Source organism: Macrobrachium rosenbergii, chromosome 21, assembly GCF_040412425.1.
Source record: "Macrobrachium rosenbergii isolate ZJJX-2024 chromosome 21, ASM4041242v1, whole genome shotgun sequence".
NCBI lineage: Eukaryota > Metazoa > Arthropoda > Malacostraca > Decapoda > Palaemonidae > Macrobrachium > Macrobrachium rosenbergii.
This window is the reverse complement of record NC_089761.1, coordinates 39,457,804-39,479,272: the sequence shown is the minus strand read 5'-3', so window position 1 is coordinate 39,479,272 and position 21,469 is coordinate 39,457,804. Positions and strand designations below refer to the sequence as shown.

Sequence of the window (21,469 nt, the reverse complement as noted above, 5' to 3'; positions counted from 1 at the left end):
AAAATGTATTTCTTTAAAACCACTAATACATTCCACGTATCAAATCAATGCCAGTCTTCGTCTCATCTTCACAGAAGAGCAAATAAAAGATGGAGGTGGTATCCCCTTGGTTCAGATGTAAAGGGCCTTGGTATCCTCCTCCTACACAGGCGGTCATCCTGAAACGACTATTTAAAGCATCCCTTTGACGCGCGTCTAATCAATTCTAAGAAGCATCCGGCGTTCTAGAGCGTCACTTAATCCTTACAAGTGGAGCGCGGGTGCATTTAAGCAGGTGAGTTATGTACCTACAGTGACACCTCAATTCAACGGACAGTTTGGGGAGTCTGTCTCCTCCAGGTAAGTAAGGAAATCCGCTAAGTAACAAAGATAGGTAAATGGCCAACGCAATTATGCACCCTCGAGCAACTCGCTTAGCTTCTAATGAAGACGAATTCCATATGAAATGTATTTCCATTCTACTCAGAAACCACAAGATTTAATAAATTTCAGAAGGACACTACGTTGAACAAATGAAAATGCACAGGGTAAAAATACCTCATTTTTGCTGCTTACATGAATCGTAAGGGTACAGCAAGCACTAAGGGTGAATAAATGCCACGGCTGGCAAGGAGGGACATCAACCAACAGCTACTATCTACATAATGGCAAAACCCTCCTTTATCTGGGTCAGGTTACGGAGGACTCGGACTATCTTACAGTCTCCGGGCAGTCTAGAGCAGCCTGCTTTGAACTACAGTCACCCCTCAACCTCTTCAGCATCTGGACGAAACGTCTGTGACGTACAAAAGGCCATCATGTTATTTCTTGTGAGCCATCAGTGCACTATTATTATTATTATTATTATTCATAATCAGCAAAGATTCTCATGGAATAATCCAAAAGAAGGCCACAGATATAAGCTGCAAACTTCCACAGGACAGGATTCAGAGCCGTTCCAAAGATTAACCTTTCAATATACTACTACTACTACCACTAATACTACTACTACTACCAAAAACCCTATATAAGGTCTTTGCTACTGCTACCGAATGTGCAAAATATGATAAAAATGAAGAAAAAATGGCAAAGAATAAAGAGAAAAGTTCCCAAAATATAACAGACGAATGTCTCCATACACTATATATTCGACCCTATCTGTCAATCTTCCGCCTTTTCCAATATGGCGTCCTAGTCTTTGACAGCTTGCCATCCAAGTTCATGGTCTCCAAGTTAGTTCCGTAAACATGCATAACTGTAGGTTATCTGGCGTTACAACGACCAAGGTCACTGACGTAAGAATACATGACTAATATGAATAACAGTGATGTTATTGCGTGGCAATAAACTTGAATCTAATAAAAAGGATTAACATAATGTCAAGGTCAAATTCATGAATGAAATTAAATAACAAAATATAAAGAGCCCACATGGCCTAAATATGTATTCGATGTCTACATCTGATGCATTTTTAAAAAGGATATCCTGTCTGTGTCTATATTACACTGCATCACTTTGGGAAACTAAAAAAATCGTCAGCCAATGTTTACATTTCAGTAACTACTTTCTTATTAATGACAAACATATACAACCTGTTGATCATAAACCGTTTTGTATGATCAGATTTTTTAAATAGTACAGTATTCATTTACTGACAAGAAAAATCTGGTGCAAATTCAAAAACCTCATCAAATTGGCCAAAGTCAACACTGAATTTCACACTATAAATTTACAGTACTGCACTGCAATTTATTTTTCATAACAGCGCGGCCGACAGAATGAGCAATCAAATGTCCTTTCTAAGCTGAAGCCTGAGCCTTCTCTTAATGCACGAATGCTTGCAAGAAAACTGGACTATTAATCAAACGACTGTCCTGTATCAACTCTTTACCACGGATCTAGGTGGTAGCCACATCTGAAACACAAGCTAAGCCTCTTCTGGTTTAGTTCAAGACGTAATACTGTACACAGAAAAGTGCTTGTTATACTGAAGTCTCACCAAGGCAAACATTAAATGAGTACTCATGGTGTTACTATTAATATAGAATAGCCTAGACCACTTTCTTTTATTACTCATTTCTGGGTAATGAATAGTTTTCCTGAACAATACCACAACAAGAATGAAAAATTACGAGGAAAAGACACTAGATACAGTATTGTTCAGTACCTAGCCTCATATACTATCTAACTGAACTGTCTTGCTCTTTTCCAATCTTGCACATAGGGTTAATTTTCCATGTAAGTCATAGTTATATACAGTATAGTTATATTCTTGAATCAATTGCAAGCTTTTACATAATATAAGGGACACTATAGATCGACATACAAAAAGTAAATCTTCAACCAGACAACTAGGACAGGTATACAGTACAGTACTTGAAAAGTGGATAACAGCTTAGGCTACAGCTTAAACATAACTTACATGACACCAAAACAGTCACTTCCTTTCGTATCCTATAGGAATTCTCTACTAATTTAGTTCAAAATGAGGGAAAGAAAGTCAAATGGGGGACTAGTACTGTGCCAATAGCTGATTAACAATTGAGACCTGGCATCAATGCATACCAATACAAAAAAAATCCTACAAGAAACTGCATCCACAAAACCTCAATCTTACTGATGTAAACCATTCCTGTGATTCAAAACATCACTCCATTTATCATTCAGACCTTACAACATGTCACTGATATGGTTTATTTTCCGAACACTGGGGCCCAGAGCTGATAAGATACAACTACTGTACAATTTTAACTGTAAGACGATACAAAATATGACGGTGACACTTTGTACTCAAGTGAAATCCTGTGAATTAAAAGAAATCACTTTAATTCTCCAAGTCTTTGCATAATGACAAATTCTAAGTAGTGATTACATTGTGGAATGATTCATAAACATTACTGAGAATTAATTGTTAGGTATCAAAAACAAGAATGTATGGTAAGCCAAAAATTACCTTCATCAAGGCAAATATACTGTTGCAATGCAATTTTAATTATAGAAAAACTGTACAACATGCAAAGACTAAATGACCACTAAATTCTTCCAGTTTAACTCTGCATTCCAACACAGTGTTATACTGTACTTTATATTAATGACTGCATGGGATAACCAATCTAATCAGAGGATTTGAAATCACAATCTTCCAATGAAAAGAGTTTAACAATCATCCATTTTCTTCAAGTCTAGAAAGCTACACTTTACTGCAGCTAACAAAGAAAAACTACCCAGTAAACTCTTGCAATAAAATTGTCTATTTTTCCATTAAAATAAACAGTTTATGTATATCCACAATCCACACTATCTCAGATTTTTTACCCCCTAAATAAAGACTTACTTTAATTTTCAAATTTTCAAATCTACAGTCAATTGAAAATTTTTTGAGGATAAATAAACATATGGTCATTCTGTCACTAGCTCACATGAATACAAGGAATGCTGAGCGTGCTACAAACTTCCCAACGTAATAAACCGTAACCTCTGTATAACATGATTTAAACTTATGAATAATCAATAAAATAGACAGAAAAATATTATACATTTTTCCTTTAGATACAAGCTGCCAACAGTATCGACATAATACACACTATTCCTTGCAACTTATGGCATTTATACATTATAATGGAGGCCCAATCACCTGAAGTCTTAGGAAATAAATGCGACACTACTGCATTCTAAAAAACTGTCTCCAACAGGATATTATTTATTCCGCAAGCAAACCATTGCTTTTATTTGTTAGTTTCAATTCTGTTATAGTACTGTATAAACTGTAACACTGATGCAAGTTTATTAGTCTGATAATGTTATAGTTTTTCTTGAGTTAAAATTAATTCATTTACAGTATAGTACCATGTACATATGCGTATCCATCATACATATGCTTTAATAATATATAACTGGCAAATCACTGACAAGAAAAATGCATTATGCTAATAAAAAAACAACAATGCTTGAAAAGCATCTAGTTCCCCATAGCAGTTACATTTGTAATGAACCTATGTCACTGGTGTCTAATGGTAGCTACAATATACTGTACTCCAACATCAAAGACATCCAGAATCATAACATCAGTCCTTTCAAACACAACAGACCCTTTAAAAAACACTGCAACCTGATAAAAACATGGGCAGTGTAACTACTCAAATGAATGCATGGCGCAACATTAAACAGGTTCCCACATCCAAAGCTCCAGAATATTTGTAAACAGCTACCAAAGGAATATACCTATATACCTTGCAGCAACTACTGCATTCCGACAGTTCCTCGCTGGGTGAGCGGGTTCCGTTCTCAGCTACCACTCTGTTGGTCGCGAGTTCGAATCTCCGACCGGCCAGTGAAGAACAAGAGGAATTTGTTTCTGGTGATAGAAATTCATTTCTCGCTATAATGTGGTTCGGATTCCACAATAAGCTGTAGGTCCCGTTGCTAGGTAACCAATTGGTCCTTAGCCACGTAAAAATAAATCTAATCCTTCGGGCCAGCCCTAGGAGAGCTGTTAATCAGCTCAGTGGTCTGGTTAAACTAAGATATACTTAAACTTACTGCATTCCGATAAAACAGCTCAACACATAACATTCAGTCTCAAAAGATGTCAGAAGGTCAAGAAACACGGGTGCTCGGAATAGCAAAACAGACTCACTGATGACAAACAATGCACCAGCAGTTGCTGGTTAAGAAACTGCAAAAAGATAAACATTTCTTTCTTTAACATCTGCAACTCATGAAGATCATAATGGACTCCAATGGTTGGCTAACATAAGGACCTTTACATACAGCAACTTTGCTAATTCTCCTAACAGATGATAAATCATTTGGTATTCTAAATGAATGAATAGATGCATCAGTGAAAGAGAGGCTGTAGATAATGAGTCCTCTTTTGACCAGATCGCTCCAGTGCCATGCTTTATGCTGAACACCTGTTTGTCCTATCTCATTGTCCTCACTGACAGAGTGCGTACTGTATTCTTCTAGTATAGTTACTTTCTTAGCCATTGTTTCTGTAGTCACAGGTGTCCTGTTTGTATATTTATCTCACTGTAGTTCTGAGACACCATCCAGCATCGACAGCCTTCCATAATGTAACAAAGATAACGAGAGAAGATAACAACTTCCTGCTATCAGCAAACTATACCACGGTATGAACATTTTTTACACTAAAGCTTAAGTATACACGAGACATCACCAATATTCCACGCAAATCAGTTAAGTTTTCAAAATGAATTATAATCCAAGGTCAGAATATGTTTCGCATTTTTGAAAGTTACTTTGTATGAGAAGGGACTTTTTTCATAATACAACGTTTAAGGGGTGTTCAAGTGATAACACAATAAAGAATGTTAGTACACTAGGCCTATATGGGGGTGTAGGCAGAGGAAATAAAGAAAAAGTATGATGAAAATATCCCTTTACAACCATATGGAGTAAAGCTACAACTATTTAGAGGAAAACATGAGTTACCTGATTAAGTACTGTATTGTGCTAAAGTTCGCTACAGACCACGTCAACAGCAACCGAAAAGTAGCAGCATTTCATTGGGGTCACCACAAGACCTTTGTTAACATTTCAAAGTTTGCTTCTGCTAGAGCAATGGGGTATTTACCTTACACCCTATGCCATACCCATCTGGCCAAGACAACTCCCAAATCATAAACATTCCTTTTATTTCCATATTTATTACGTCTTACACTTACCTCGTGTAAGTTTCAATTCAGTGTGTTACATTTACTGACTGCCTAATAACTCGCACAAATAGCTAACCCAAATAATGCGGTGGTGCCCAATTACAAAAATTAAAAGAGTTATTGTATACACAGTATGTACTTAAGTCATGATGCTCACATAAGTGCTGCAATCACCCTTTTAATCAGAACTGATGATAAAAATCTAAATAATTCATGAAAGCAAATGGACCTAATTTTCAAATGTCAAAGGACTGTTGCATCACAATGAGGGCAACTACATAATATTTTAAAGTTTTCTTTGAACTTTATAACACTTAGTACATTATTATTTTAGGTACTATAGCCTACAGTACAGTGTCTACCTGGAAAACTACATCTTGATGCTAAACTATACAAAAATTATCTTACAAACCTTATCTGCTAATCAACAAAAATCAATTATCATAAAAAAACATATATACTAGTGGTCCTTGTAAAACAGCATGCTTAAACACCATCCATATAACTTGTTTAGGCTAATCACCATTCAACAAAAAATCAAAGCCTGTTTTATTACAATCCATGGTAAGTTGTGAAGAAAGATCTAAATAGTACAAAATACTAGTCATCAAATCACTTTAGAATGCTGTTTACCTCTGACAGCACTCTTAAAAAAAAAAAAAAATTATAAGGGTTTAGGATGCAAATTAAATTATAACCATTACTCTGATTCTGGTAACTTGGTTTACACCCTGAATATTGGATAATCAATATACTGTATTGTCATGTGTGGTTTACAGTCATTTGTTCAAGAGCACACAGAAAATTTCCTCATGATCCAATTATCCATCTTTCATCAGTAGGAGAGCTACAGGACTACTCAAAAATTTCATACACACAATCATAATGATCAAATGTGAAACAGAACAAAAAGTACCTAAATGCTGAACATTTGTTTGCTCAAATGTGAAACAATACAAAACACCTAAAAACTGTATACTAGGCTGGTTGCAAAAAATTGAAAAATATGACAGCTACAAAATGAGGCAGAGAATAAATTTATAGTTATGACATCCTATAAATGATATGTAAAGTAAATGGTGGACTAGGCTAACATGTCAGGCTAGTAGACCTCAGTCAATTCTATTCAAACACCCTACATTAGGTTAAGTTTTGGAAGATTGGGATATGGTTACCTTCCACATAGGCTATTTATGCACGAGCGATAAAAAATCACGCTGAATTCTGGAACTAAAATAAACGATACATTAACAGACGTACTTTTTCCTGTGCCTTAGCCCTACAAATAGGTTTAGGGTATGGCTCAAATGACGTAGGCTTGGATTTCTAATGACTCAAATGACACTGACTAGGATATGCAATGACTCAAGTGGCATAGACTAAGATTTGCAATGACTCAAATGACATAAGCTATGACATGCAATGACTCAAATGTCATATATAGGCTATGATATGCAATGACCTCAAATGAAATAGGCTATGATATGCAATGAATCAAATGAAATAGGGTATATGCAACGACTCAAATGACAGGCTATGATACGCAACAACTCAAAGGTATTTCGACTCAAATGTCTTATACAGGCTACTGATCTGCAACAGCTCAAATGACATATGATATGATATGCAACAACTCAAATGACACATGCTAAGATATGCAACGATGCAATCTACAAATATGTAGGAAATGTAGTTGAGGACACAGCTGCACCACAGACCTAACCTAGGTCATTCCTAGGGTCAGTGATGAGCCTCGTAAGTCACTTTATGAGCCCATGGGAGGTTTAATGATCCTCGACGTAAGCAGCAATGGTAGGCTCCTTCAATGACACAGACATCAGGCTCGGCCCTTAAAGTTTCTAATGTGTAAAAATTACAGGCAAGGAAAGGTCTTAATTACCATTTAATTTGACCAATTTAAAAACTACTTCTGCCGTGAATGTCATTACTGTGAGTCAGAAGTGAGGCTTTGCTAAAGGAAGCTTCACCGTCTATCATGGACTTATTAGGAAATGTCATAGACTCGTACATTGGCCTCAAATAATTTGCCTACCAAATGAGGAAAACCAATAAGCAGCCCAGCCTAGGCCTTTAGGCCTAAGTTATATACTCAGTCGCATACCCTGATTATACTCTGGTTAGCCTATTTCACGGTAATTAAGATAAAAATGAATGAAATACGTCCATTCACGGCGTAAATCAAGATCAAATAACGTGGTAGGTGCTCTTGTGTTGACAGACCACCGTAACAGGTCTTCTGGGTTAACCATAAATGCCATATACCCAGTGGGACTATTTCGTAACGCTTTTAATTTGATTTAAATTTTAAAATTAAATTGAAAACCTTCGACACGGCGTTGTTTTCAAAGGAATAACCGTCAAATATTCACGTTACCTTGTAACACAGAGAAAATCGCACTCCGGTGGGATAACGCAGACCTTTCCACCAACACAGTCAAGTCAACACTGATGACATTACGCGTGACGTCATTGTTTACTATCATAGAAAATCGGAAATTGAGTTGTTGCACTAGTGCCGTTGGGTGGCTCTTCTCTCCCGCCCGTCGGGTTGTTTTACATTTTATATTATTCAGTTATCATTACAAATAAAGAAAATAAAATATATCTATATAAAATATAAACAATATTATTACTGACAACAAAGAAAAAATGTAATGTAGCCGCGTTGTTGACATTATGGACAAATTCTACAGCCCAAAATAAGACGAAGCTGAAGCCGACTCCAACAGTATTACTGACAAAAGTAATTGTTTTATTGTGTTAATAGCCGCTTGAATAGCTTTAAATTTTGCTAAGAATATACAAAAAATAGCACACAAAATAGGACATTAATCCCACTACCATGCAAATTCTACCACAAGCGTTCGCCATAAACATTAAAAGCAAAACGAACGGCTGCTCGAGCAGGGTACACTTACTGATGACGTTTAAGGTGCTCACGTTCGGAAGAAGCGACTGACCGAATCTTCAGTTAATTAATCTTGAATGTCAGTTTGTCCTCATCTTGTTTGTTATATAAAATAATGTGTAGATAAATAATATATAAAATAATGTGTAGATAAATAAGGAAACGTGTGCTTTCAAAATCAGACACAATAGGAAGATTATAGTTGTTAGGATAAGCGATTTGGGAGCTATTACAATGTCATTCAGACGAAAAATGTTGTTTTGAGCGTTGCTTATGACGACTTCCGGGCAATGACTCAATCGGTCATTGTCATTCATTCTCAACATTTCTACGTGCCACGTTCCATTAGACTTTCTTATGCGTAATAGCATTATAATATATATATATATATATATATATATATATATATATATATATATATATATATATATATATATATAATGATAATTAAGTTCATTTAATATAGCTGACCAAAAACAAATCCAATGGATATCTACACAAAAACATGCAAATGAAAGGAAAATGATAAAAAGACATATAATACGCTAACATTTTATTGAAATTTAAACTCTTCTATAAACAAGAGCAGGCGGTCTCATATCACTACGTACATTGACGGAGACAGTATTATAGTCGCCTCTTACTTGGCCTGCGCAAAGCCGATGCGCTTGTTCCCGACGTCGAATTCCGAATAGTATTTAGCAATGAAAGGGTCTCCGATGATCCAGTCGACGATGAGCTGGGACGTGTCGAGTGCCAGAATCCTACGATGCATTCGCTGATGCCAGTCGTTGGGTCTTCGATCTGAGGTCGAAAAAGAATGAGTCAAAATTTAACGAAACTTTAAATTTAGGCTATAAAGCCAAGCACTGGGGCAATTTAAACTAATCAGCAGTTTAGGCAGCAAGATAAAGAGACCTAGAAATTAAAATGAGATGAAGCACAAGGATCTAAAGTAATTGTTAGAGAGGTTAGACAGGAAGATTGAAGAAACGAATTAGGAACGGAGGTAAAGTAAAAGGCTAAGAGACGTTTGCAGTCAGGGGCCGGCCGAAGGGACGCTGCAAAGACCCTTGAGTCATGCCTGCAGTGCGCCTAGAATTAGGGAACTGTGCATGTTTAATGTCTGCTTACATTTATACACATTTTATCAAATCCTGACAGCTATACAAACCTAGTCGACATCAAACCTAAACTTTTTACATAACTAACATTCCTGCTTTTAAAGTAAAAAAGCAAAATTAAGACTTTGGAATTAATATAGGCCTAATAAGGACATTATGTTGCCACTGCCACAGGCCTCCTTCCGTCCACGAAAGAGAGCTACTTTGCAAAGTAATCTCCTCCCGTCATCTTTCACAATGCGAACAGCGGTAATCTCCCAGGTAATCCCCAAGCGAATTGAACGGCCCACGTCCCGAGCGATAATATGACGATGTTATTATTGGTCTGCTTTGCGTTGCTTTGTTGTTAGTTACCCACGCAGGGAGCGTTTAATTTGTCTTCGTTTCTACTGCTAGTACTTCTACTACTAATATTACCTCTGTTATTATTATTATTATTATTATTATTATTATTATTATTATTATTCTATTCCTCACGCCGTTGGGCTGTGGAATAGCCTCCCAGAGGATGTTGTACATTCGGAAATTCAGATGTTCAAGAGAAGATGCAATGTATTACTACCCTAGTACTATTCGTCTTGTATTTTAATAATTTACTTTTTTCTGTCTATTAATTTATTTATTTTTGATTTTTTAGTAAGTGATCCCTTCTTTCTGTATTTCCCATTACCTTCCGTTACTTATTTCCAATAAACACCATATTCTCTGGAAGCTTAAATTTCAAAGTCACTGGCCCCTGTGGGCTTGTTCCCCGCCAATAGGGTTCATATGAATAATAATAATAATAATAATAATAATAATAATAATAATAATAATAATAATAATAATAATAATTCTATTATTATTATTATTATTATTATTATCCAGAAAATAGCCCATATTCATATGGAACAAAGCCCACAGTGGCCGTTGGCTTGAAATTCAAACTTCCAAAGAATATGGGGTCCATTTGCATTCACGCCAGATTAGGCCTATCTGTAATTTAGCTGCTTTCGTTAAAGACGACCATTGCTTTTATTAATCTTTCTGTATCAAAAATAAAACATACAAAAACAATATTTTTCTGTATGAGCTGGAATGTTCTGCCCGAAATATTAGCACAAAAATGCTCAGCTCTCTGAATGAAGATTTAATCTTAATGGTAAAAAGATCTCTCTCTCTCTCTCTCTCTCGCTTTCTCTCTCTCTCTCTCTCTCTCTGTTCCTTGAAGAGCTAACATTTTCTTCTGTTGCCCTAACTGAGGTCTTATTGAAGTTCGGGTTAAATGGTCAGTGCAGAGGACGATGGAACTGGCATCCTATTGGTGCTAACTAACCAAGCTAGACAATAAAAAAAAAGGCTAGTGAGAGAAAGGTAGCAAGAGCCAAGGATAGCAGAAGAAGGAAGAGAGTTCCACAGCCTGTAGAAGAAGGGAAATAAGCAGTCATTTCACTGAGCAATCAGAGGATTACTGATTACATGAAATAAGTTAAGTATATCTTAGTTTTACCAGGCCACTGAGCTGATTAACAGCTCTCCTAGGGCTGGCCCGAAGGGTTAGACTTATTTTACCTAGCTAAGAACCAGTTGGTTACCTAGCAACGGGACCTACAGCTTATTGTGGAATACTGAATATTAAGATGATTAGTGAGTCAGTTAGTAAGTCCATTATATCTTGTTTACAAATGGGGTCATTAGTTGAAAGGTGATTTATATATATCAGCACTTTATATGTCTGCCTCTGTTCCTTACGCCTAAAACTTCTAAACTACACATTCACATTATGGCCTACCTTACGAACATATCCTGTGCTGGCATAAGGCCAAATATAACAAAACAACAAACAACAAAAGCAAGTACAATCACTCAAAATAACTCTACCTCGATGACGTGATCAGCTCCCTCCAATTCGAAGCTGTGTCCATTCATGATGAAAGTGACACTTGGCATCTCCGGCACCTTGGAACACAGGATGCCATATTCGGGTCCGAGGATGTGGAAGGCGCCGAAGTCTGTCATGAGTTCCTGGGGAATGTGATGAAAAGCGAATAGTCTCATGAAAGATATTAATCGCAAATGGCGATAAATTTAATAAATTTACTATTTGTGAAATCATTAGGGGGGGAGATTGTGCAGTCGGTGCACCTCACGTGGTGCTCTGTAGGCATCGCTAAAGGGTGTTTAAATCTTATTATTTATATATATTCTAATGAAATTAAGGCTGTCAGGCCAAGCACTGGGGCACTTTCGGCTACCCAGCGCTTGAGACAGTGCATAGACCTGGAGTTGGAGAGGTTGGCCAGAACAGATAGAAGAAGAAATCAAGAAAATAAAGAAGATAAAGTATAAATATCTAAAGATGGAACTGGGAGAAACCTCACAATTAGACTAAAAGCAATATTAAGAGAGGCTGGACAGCAAGACTGAAGAAAGGAAGCGAGAATGGAGGTGAAGTGCAAGGCTAAAAAGTGGAAGCAGCTAAGGGCCGAAGGGACGCTGCAAACACCCTTTAGCGATGCCTACAGTGCACCACTTGAGGTGCACTGACGCCACTATCCCTCCTTAGGAGATAAATAATAGTAAAATGATCAAATTAGCTTTTCTGTAACTTTCATTTAAGCTTATTAAAGGCAGAGATGTCTGTGTGTGTTTGAATTTTTTTTCCTTGACCCGAATTACTTTTTGAAGAAGAAGAAGAAGAAGAAGAAGAAGAAGAGAGAGAGAGAGAGAGAGAGAGAGAGAGAGAGAGAGAGAGAGAGAGAGAGAGAGAGAATGGAATTTTACCTTTACGTTCTCCGTAGGCCCAGCGATGAGGGAAGTACCAGTGTCGATAGCAACTTCACATGGGTTGCAGAATGACTTCGCAACGCCTCCGACCAAGATGCTGGAATTTTGCGATGGTTTTTATTTAGATTTCCCTTTAAAATCTTGGCAAAAAATAACGCTATAATACTTGAAAAGCAGAGCATTATTCTTAAGGCAATGATGTTTCATCTGGAAATAATTTTAATGTATTTATTTGACACATCACTTTCCCGCCGTAAGAAGTTTGACCGCCAAAGCTAGACCTACACAACTGTAAAATCATCTTCTTCATTAAGATTTGAATACTCTGCAACATAAAAATCAGAAAAAAATAAACCAATAATACTTGCAAAGAAGAGCATTATTTTTACGTGAATGATTTTCCACCAGGAAGTGTTTTTAACTTATTTAATAGACTCATTATTTGGCCGCCGTTAGAGGTTTGCGCGCCAAAGCTAGTCCTACAGAACTATAATTATATTCGCATATGAGTAGTACCATTCGACGCCCTACAGAATCAAATGAAACTCCTCTTCTTTGTAAAGATTCGAGTACCCCGTAACTTAATAACTTTCAATATACCTTGAGTACTCTGTAACTCTGTAACGTAACAATAACCTTCAGCTTACCTGTCAACCGTCACCTGCCAATAACCGACTTGGGAAACGGGTACATATGCGAATTCTCCTTCATAGTGGTTGGGGTCGGATCCACCTAGAACCAGTTCGCCTCCTGGGGTTCCCGACATATTGCTATGAAACAGGATAGTTCTGTCAGGATTCTGCCTGTCTATTTATCTGTGTGCCTGTCTATTTATCCACATAATTATCTGTTTATTTCAGTTATTGTAGGATTGTAAGGATAATGACGTATTTCTTTCTAGATTGCTGCGATTTTAAAATTTTGCCAGTTACGGTTTCCAAGACGTAAAAAATGTCATAAAATGGCAAGATAATAAGGTGTGAAAAGGAAGGATGCCTGATGTGGACCTCCAGACTTTTAAAACCAACTAGTACGTTTAAATAAAAAAGTAAACAAACAATTAAATAAAATTCAACTCACTGGTTGAGGTAGAAAGAGAAAATGGGGTCGTCCACAGCCCCTTGGTCAATCATATTGTCGAACACCGTGGGCACTCCCAGAGCGGAGATCTCGACAAAGCCCATGCCCATGATGCCGTCGAACTGACCCGGGAGGAAGCTGACGCCCTCGCTAGTGATCTCGGCGAAGAGCTGGTCTTCAACGGGCACGTCTCCTACAGACAGGTGGTCACTAAAAAAATAAAAGAAAGCAGACAAGCGCAGGAGTTTGAATAGAGTACTGATGGCAGACGGGATTAATTAGTGCTAGAATAGAGGGAGTTAGGACAGAACACTGATGACAGAAAGGAGTAATTACGGTGTTAGAATAGAGAATTGATGACAGAAAGCAGTGCTTGCAGAGAGGGTTAGAACAGAGTATGAAAGAAAGAGTAATAGAATAGAGGACATTAGAACAGAGCACACACGACAGAGAAGGGAATTAAAGAGTTAGAAAAGAGCATTGATGGCAGGAATAGAGGGAAATAAAGAGGACGTTAGGATAAAGGAAACTAGATAAAAGCATGAACAACAAGGGAGAAACAAAAGAAGGGTTTAGAACAGAGGAAATTAAAATAGAGACAAAAGTGTTGGTGATTTTAGAAAGAAACAAAGCGAGGCCAAATAAGAATTAGACCTAACTAGTGTAACTATCCAGAATATTCTGTGAAGTCTGAAATGTCATTAGACTTGTGTCAAGTACGTTGTGTTGCACTGTTCAACTTCTTTAACACTTAAGAGACTAAACCACGAACGGAGGAGCAGTAAAGAGGCAGAAAGTAACACAGCTGGGGCCTAAGAAGTGACGCTACAGAGATACAACAATACAACCTCCACAGTGTAAACAGTGTGCCTTGGTGGGCACAAAGTAGACACTAGGCCTACTAAAAGATTCTTAGCAGCATACATTTGGTCTCCAGTTGCAAAGGCTAACTGCCTTTGACCCTCCATCCGTTCCCCTTTAGGCCTATTCTCACTTAGCCGTCCAGCTTCTCTAAAATCCTAAAATCAGGATTCCTTACATGGGCAGGAATCTTACTTAGCTGTCCAACTATTCTAAAACATGATCCTAAAATCCTAATAGTACAAGGATTCCTTACACGGATAGAAATCCTACTTAGCTGTCCAACTACCACAACATGATCCACAAAATCCTAAAATCTGGATTCCTTACGCGGACAGGAATCCTTTGCAGGATCCGGATCCGTAGTGGAATTCGATAGCCGTTCCGTTTTCCTTGTAGGTGGACGAGTCCGCTGAATCGTACCGGCGATGAGCAACTGTGAGATAAATAAATAAACAAATTAATTGGTTAAACAGTAAATAAAGAAAGAAATTTAGTAAATAATTCGATACTTAAGTATATTTATATATATGATTTAATTAGTTGATTGATTGAATTAAAATATGTAAATAAATGAAAATAAATAATTCAGTAAATTACAATTAATACGGTAAATAGATGTATAAATACAAAAAAAGAAATTAAGTAAATAATTAAATATCTAAATACATTAATTAATTAATCTAACAAATTACAATTAATAAAGAAGTGAATTTCAATAAATAAACAGATAATTAATATGAATGAGTAACATAAATTAATATAAATCGATAAGATAATTAACTGATGACCAAATAAATTTAATAAAGAAAAACGAGCACATTAAATAACAAATATTTAATTTATAAAAAATAAATATAAATCAACACAATAACAAACAAAACTAAAAAAACTACCAAACACAAACATATATACATACGCACAAACCAATCGGACACTTTATCAAGTTACAAATGAATACGTAAGAGGACTTTCTCCGTACTTACGGCAGGCTAGGCTCCAACACTTTTTGGAAGGAACCCACAGGTTTGAGGAACCGGTGTCGAAGATCACATTGAACTCCTGGGCCGGAGTCCCGAGGTTGATCGGGCCGTAGTACTGCGCCTGCGCGGGACGAACCGAGTGACGAGAAGAGTTAATATTTGGAAAAAGAAGAAGAGTGGTCGGTAACTGGCGTTTGATTCTTGAATATTGTTTGTTCTTTCTCTTTCTAAAATCTAAAGGGGAATGTGCACACATTTTTATCTATTCATTTATTAATTTGTTAATCTAATTTATCCTTTTTTTTAATAAGTGATTTATTTTTTCTTTGTGTTCCATTACCTCCCGATGCTTCTTTCAAATGAACGCCATATTCTTTGGAAGCCTGAATTTCAAGTCAGTGGGGGGCTTGTTCCAAACGAATAGGGTTCATCTTCTGAATAATAATAATGATAATAATAGAGGTGCCCAATGAAAATCTTTTTATATTAGTTTCACGAAATTCCATAAAAAAAAAAAACATAAAACTTACGTCCATGTAATTGTCGAGGTCGAGGATGCTGTCACCGACATCTTGAGAAGAGTAACGGGTTTCGAGGAACGTCTTCGTCTTGTGGAAGTCGCCCAATTTACGCACCCTTTCGATCTTCTGCAAGGGTATCCTAAGGCAGAGGACCTATAATTAATAATGACTCGCAAGCAATGTCGAGCTCGTTATCCTACGGACGAGCAGGATTACTAAGTATTTTAATTTAACAAGAGAAATGATTCTGTGACGGATATATATTTTTTTTTTTTTGCAAAACAAAGGTCTTCACGAACGACCTTTGACACATTTCTAGGGAGGGAAGGACGGACCCTTGCCAAAAGTTCTTTATGGACATGACAAATACTTCTAAAGGTGGAGTGCTTTGGAAAAAAAAAAGACAGGAATAGGTTACCTGACATCTTATAGCATCCACTTGATTGGTCAATTTCTGCAAATTAACGTCAAAAATTAGTAAAAAATGATTAGTTTTCTTCTTGCTCTATTTGCTGTAACTAAATTATAAAGTTTCGTTCGTAAACAAGTTTAAAGAAATTATATTGACTCACAGGTGCCAAGTTTGGAGGCAAAATGCCAAAAAATACTAAAAGAGCTTATCGCGTGAAACAGCCTTTAAACACAGCGAAGCCATCAGTAAAAAAAAAAAAAAGATGGCCAATAAATTTCTTTTCCTTGTGCTAAATCAAAGTAGCAAATTTCTATTAAAGCAGTATCTCACGAGATTATTTTCTGGCACTTTAAGTAGTTTGACTTTTGCTGGCAAAAATCCAATCAAAGTAGCCGAATTTTTTTTTAACTGGTTTACAAGTCAACGTCGCGCTTGTTTTCATGCCAGTGTTACACGAGCGCTAACTTGCGCGCCTTTGTCCAGATTTTGGTGAAAAGATGCTACAGTCGGCCAGAGACCGTGATTATGACGCAATCTTGAGTCCTGCAAGGAAGTAGAGCATAAAATGCTACATATATAATACATTGAGAGCATACTGTTAAGGCTTTGAGGTATAACTGCCAATTAGCAGACTTATTCAGTGCAGCTGGGAGGTTTGTTCACTTTAACACAAGCAGGAACATCTGGGAAATCATTATAAATTTATCATTCTGGAGCAGAGGGGCCTTTGTGTCATGTTGTTCCCTTGTTTGCCAAAGTACTTCACTTATAGAATTATTTGTCTCTATAGGCCCTTCTGCTGCAAGAAGTCCTTCCCTCGCTGGACGTTTTGGTAAAGATCGTTCATATAAAAATTTCTTTTGCCTTTCTCTCGTTTAAAAAATAATTTACTCCCTTGACAAGTTTTTTGTCACAGAGGTCCTACATACAGACACTTCGTGGATAGTTCTTCACATGATCCTTTCTTTCGTCATAAGTCCCATAATACAGGCTTTTCCTAAGTCTTTCATTAAGCATTAAATTTCTTAAAGGCTCTTCGTGCAAATATTTATTTTGTCACGGGTCCATCATTCAGATTTTCTTGGTCGAAGTCCTTACATTAAGTTTCCTTTGTCCAATATTTGTAATATCATTCTCTAGGTATCTCAAATGTTGAAGGTCCTTCACAGATGTCTCAAGGTCCTCCATTCTCTAGACGATCTCTGACAAGAGCCCTTCACCATACAGGCCTTCCTTTTGTCAAAAGTCCTTCACTACTTAAATTTTCTAAACTTTTTTTATTTGTCCTTCATAAAGACATTTTGTTTAATAAAAATGCTCTTCATTCTATGGGTGCTTGTCCAGTCTAATGACCTTCATTAAGGCCACTCTTTTGTCAGGTCTTCATTTTGAGAGTAAGGATCACTCTTTTATCTGAGGTCCTTCACCCTTTGGATCTTTGTCAAATGTCTTCACTTTACACAGAAAGAGCTTACCTAACCCTTACTGATGGCCCTTCATTAAGACCATCCCTTTGTCCAAGGCATTCATCTAATGCAGTATGGGCTTTTCTTCTCAATCATTATTTGGTCAAAGGGCTTCACTCCATGAAGTAAGGACCCATCTTTTGTTGACATGTCATCATACACACATTCCCTTTGAAAAACACCTTCGCTTAAAACGCAGTAAGACCCTTTCTATCGTCGACAAGCCATCATCCAGATCGTTCTTAGGCCTAAAGTCCTTCGCTCCATAGACCTACCTTGTCCCTGAAACTCAAGACAACACTTACCTTCTCAACTCTGCTGCAACCAAGGCAGCAGAGCACAGCAGCAGTAATAGAGACTTCATGGTGCTCGCGAGGAAGTCGTCAGCGAACTAGGCCGATGGATGCAACACCTGGGTTTAATACCCAAGTTCTTATCTCCTGAGAACACTTTGGGGATGGGAAAATCAGAATGCATTATCGGAGGGACAGTTGACATAGTTGCTTAGTGTGTCATTTTTTTTATTTTTGTACCTTAAATTGGTGAAAGATTATGAAAAAACGTCTTTTTTTTTCTGGACAGATTAACAAAATATGAAGAATGACGTAGCTGTTATTTTCTGTGGATATTACGACTGGCAGATACAGTATTAATGTTTGTAATATGGACTGTAACTACAATCTTGATATGTCTGTCTCTGCTTTGCTTGTCATTTACAAAACTATAAAGACTATATATATATATATATATACACACACAGGCAGTCCCCGGTTTACGACAGGGGTTCCGTTTTTACGCTGCGTTGTAAAACGAAAAATTGTCGAAAATCGTCAAAATCCTAAGAAACCTTACTTTTAATGCTTTGGGTGTCTTGAAAACAATGTAAACTGCATTTTTATGGAGTTTTTCATAAAAAAAAAAAAAACTCCAAATTTTGATTATTCTGCCATTTTGGAGCCATATTTCTTCCGTCGGATTGGCGTACGACGCGTCGTAACCCTGGAACATACGTCGTAAACCGGGAAATAATTTCTGATGAATATATTTGAAAAGCGTCGTAACCTCAGAACGTCGTAAGCCGGACCTGTCGTAAACTGGGGACTGCCTGTATATATATATATATATATATATATATATATATATATATATATATATATATATATATATATATATATATATATATATATATATATATATAATATATATATATATATACACACACACAAGTGCCTTTCAATACCTGGAATCTTCCTTAAAAGCAAGCATGTGAAAATTTAGGAAATGCATCTGGTGCTTCAGACATTTACATGCCTTATCTTGATAATTTGTGACATGCAGCTGTCATTCCCAAATTTTCCCACACTAATCCATTGGATACTGAATTTTTTTTTCCTGCTGCTCACTATCAATGACCTAACATGTCGTGACACCAGTTGGAAAAATTAATACACCAACCAGTGCTAATAGATTCACAATTTCGTGAAAAACAATCTGTGTAATAAAAATCCACAATTATATAGTAAATATACTACTATGTAAAATAAACCAGAGACTTTCGAACACTTGAACGGTTCAAGTGTTTGAAAGACTCTGGTTTATTTTACACAGTAATATATTTACTACATAATTGTGGAGTTTTATTGCACACAACCAATATTTGCGAGGTTAGGCAACACAGCTGGAGTGTATAATAAAATGATAATATAGTGTCTATCAACACATCCATGTAGGCATTTAAATTCCTGTTACTGATAGATATAAAAAAATTTTCCCTTTGTACGATTAGTATACAGTACCCCTACCCATACTACAACTATTAATATTAGTGTATTTTGTACAAATACAGTAGTATACCCCTACTGATACTACAACTATTATTAATAGTTTTTTACAGGTGTCTAAATTTTAAGTAATATTACACAACTGGCATAAACACTGCACCTTAACACTGATGAATATGAGCAATATAGTACAGCGGTACTAACAATGTTGATATTAAAAGTATACTAATCTACCACTAGTCCCACTATTACCATAACTAAAAGTATTTCATTACATATCAAAATACTAAATATAAAATGAACATTTCCCCAGAGTCTAGTGAGCTTACGCACATAAATATACCCAAATGTACTTCCCATCTCTGGAAGTGTACTCGATTGGCCTTGATAAGCTCTCCTGCCACTTATCCTGCGTCACTTCACAAGTGGGATTTCCTGAACTATCATTATTAACATAATAACAATTGCTATTACAGGTATTATCATAATTATTATTAGTTAGCCTAAAGAGAATGCCAGAATGCCGAGTGACATTAATGGAACCTGACATACTAAAAGGGATGGATAAAAAGCGAAAAGGCAGAAAAGAGTGTATGAATTCTCTTCATGCTTTTTTTTTTTTTTTTTAATTCTCAACCATCTATAGTTCCCCTTTTTTTTACTTATGTTTTTTCCTTATTTTGCAGATCTGGGTTACATGTTCCATTGAACTCACCTTTCAGGACACACACAACCACACAGAGAGAGAGAGAGAGAGAGAGAGAGAGAGAGAGAGAGAGAGAGAGAGAGAGAGAGAGAGAGAGAGAGAGAGAGAGAGAGAGAGAGCATGGATCATACCACACACACAAACACGAGGATGGAATCACAATATACACATTGTTATTGGCATCCAATAATTTAACTGAAACTGAGAGCTAAAATTATAAAAGAGGCCTGCAGCATTTTTGCTCATACTTACTACAATCTAATTTCTCTACACCATTATAACGGGACACATTGAGCTTTTTTTTTTTTTATTTCTAGCAAAACTTCATTGAATAATTTGTCACTAGGTATTGGTTTAAATGTCACACACCGAATTGCATTTTCTACATACAGGGAAACATGAGGGGGTTAGGGGACTGCTTACAATGTTCCTTACATGGAAGACTGTAGACAGTGCTGCAGGTTCTTGCAGAGCCCCTCCTTTGCAATCAGCCACATTTCTGTCTGTCCCATACTTTGCATAGGTTCTCTTTGGTCTCTTCCTCCTCAGCTGTCCAACTTCTCTTTTATTGCTCAACCATTCACCCAAAATCTTTCAGTCAACCCCAAGGAGCCTAGAAATTGGATACAGTCATCTCATTAACTGACAAAAATACACTTGATGTAATATAATCAGTTACAGCATACTACCATCATGGGAGTCTCCAGATGTACACTTCTGTGTGCCACTGATAACTAGGGAAAATTACTGGGTATTTCTGACACCCACTAGCAAGCAACACGTGTAAAATGGTTCAAGGTTGTGCTCTCCCTGGTTGAAAGGGAATTGTCTGTTAAAAAAAAATATAGTACAGTATAACCTGACCACCTCGATGAAATTCTCAACTATTACAGGGTTATCCCAAAGAGCTTATGAAACAAGATTACAGCTTCATAAAAAACAACAATTTGGTAAAGCAGTCTGATAACAATGATGATTCTGATGAACTCTCCTACTGGGACTTTTATCCAATATCAATCATTCGTTGTCAAAGAAATTTGGACAGTCACACAAATGTTCTATTTTTCAGTCTAAAAAAAAAAAACCTAAAGAAGAAAACTTACACTGATGACTCTGTTACAACTGGTCTGCCTCAAGCACTTAACAATATCTGAGGGGGGGTTTTACCTTTCTAAGGTATGGA

At 36.7% G+C, this 21,469-nt stretch overlaps 1 protein-coding gene and 1 pseudogene across 4 annotated transcripts in view; both read right to left on the bottom strand.

The window, feature by feature from the left end:
* The window catches only part of LOC136849965 (solute carrier family 45 member 3-like), a 156,568-nt gene extending 148,412 nt beyond the window's left edge, over positions 1 to 8,156 (bottom strand). For 2 of the 4 annotated variants that reach the window (XM_067123489.1, XM_067123490.1), the window contains exon 1: positions 8,053 to 8,125. The gene's annotated coding sequence lies outside the window, so the exon portion shown is untranslated. Of the gene's footprint in view, positions 1 to 8,052 lie in introns of all 4 variants that reach the window. The other 2 variants (XM_067123487.1, XM_067123491.1) reach the window with 2 other exon arrangements.
* Positions 8,157 to 9,126: 970 nt separating this feature from the next.
* LOC136849963 (lysosomal aspartic protease-like) lies at positions 9,127 to 18,260 on the bottom strand (annotated as a pseudogene).
* Between the last annotated feature and the right edge of the window lie 3,209 nt (positions 18,261 to 21,469).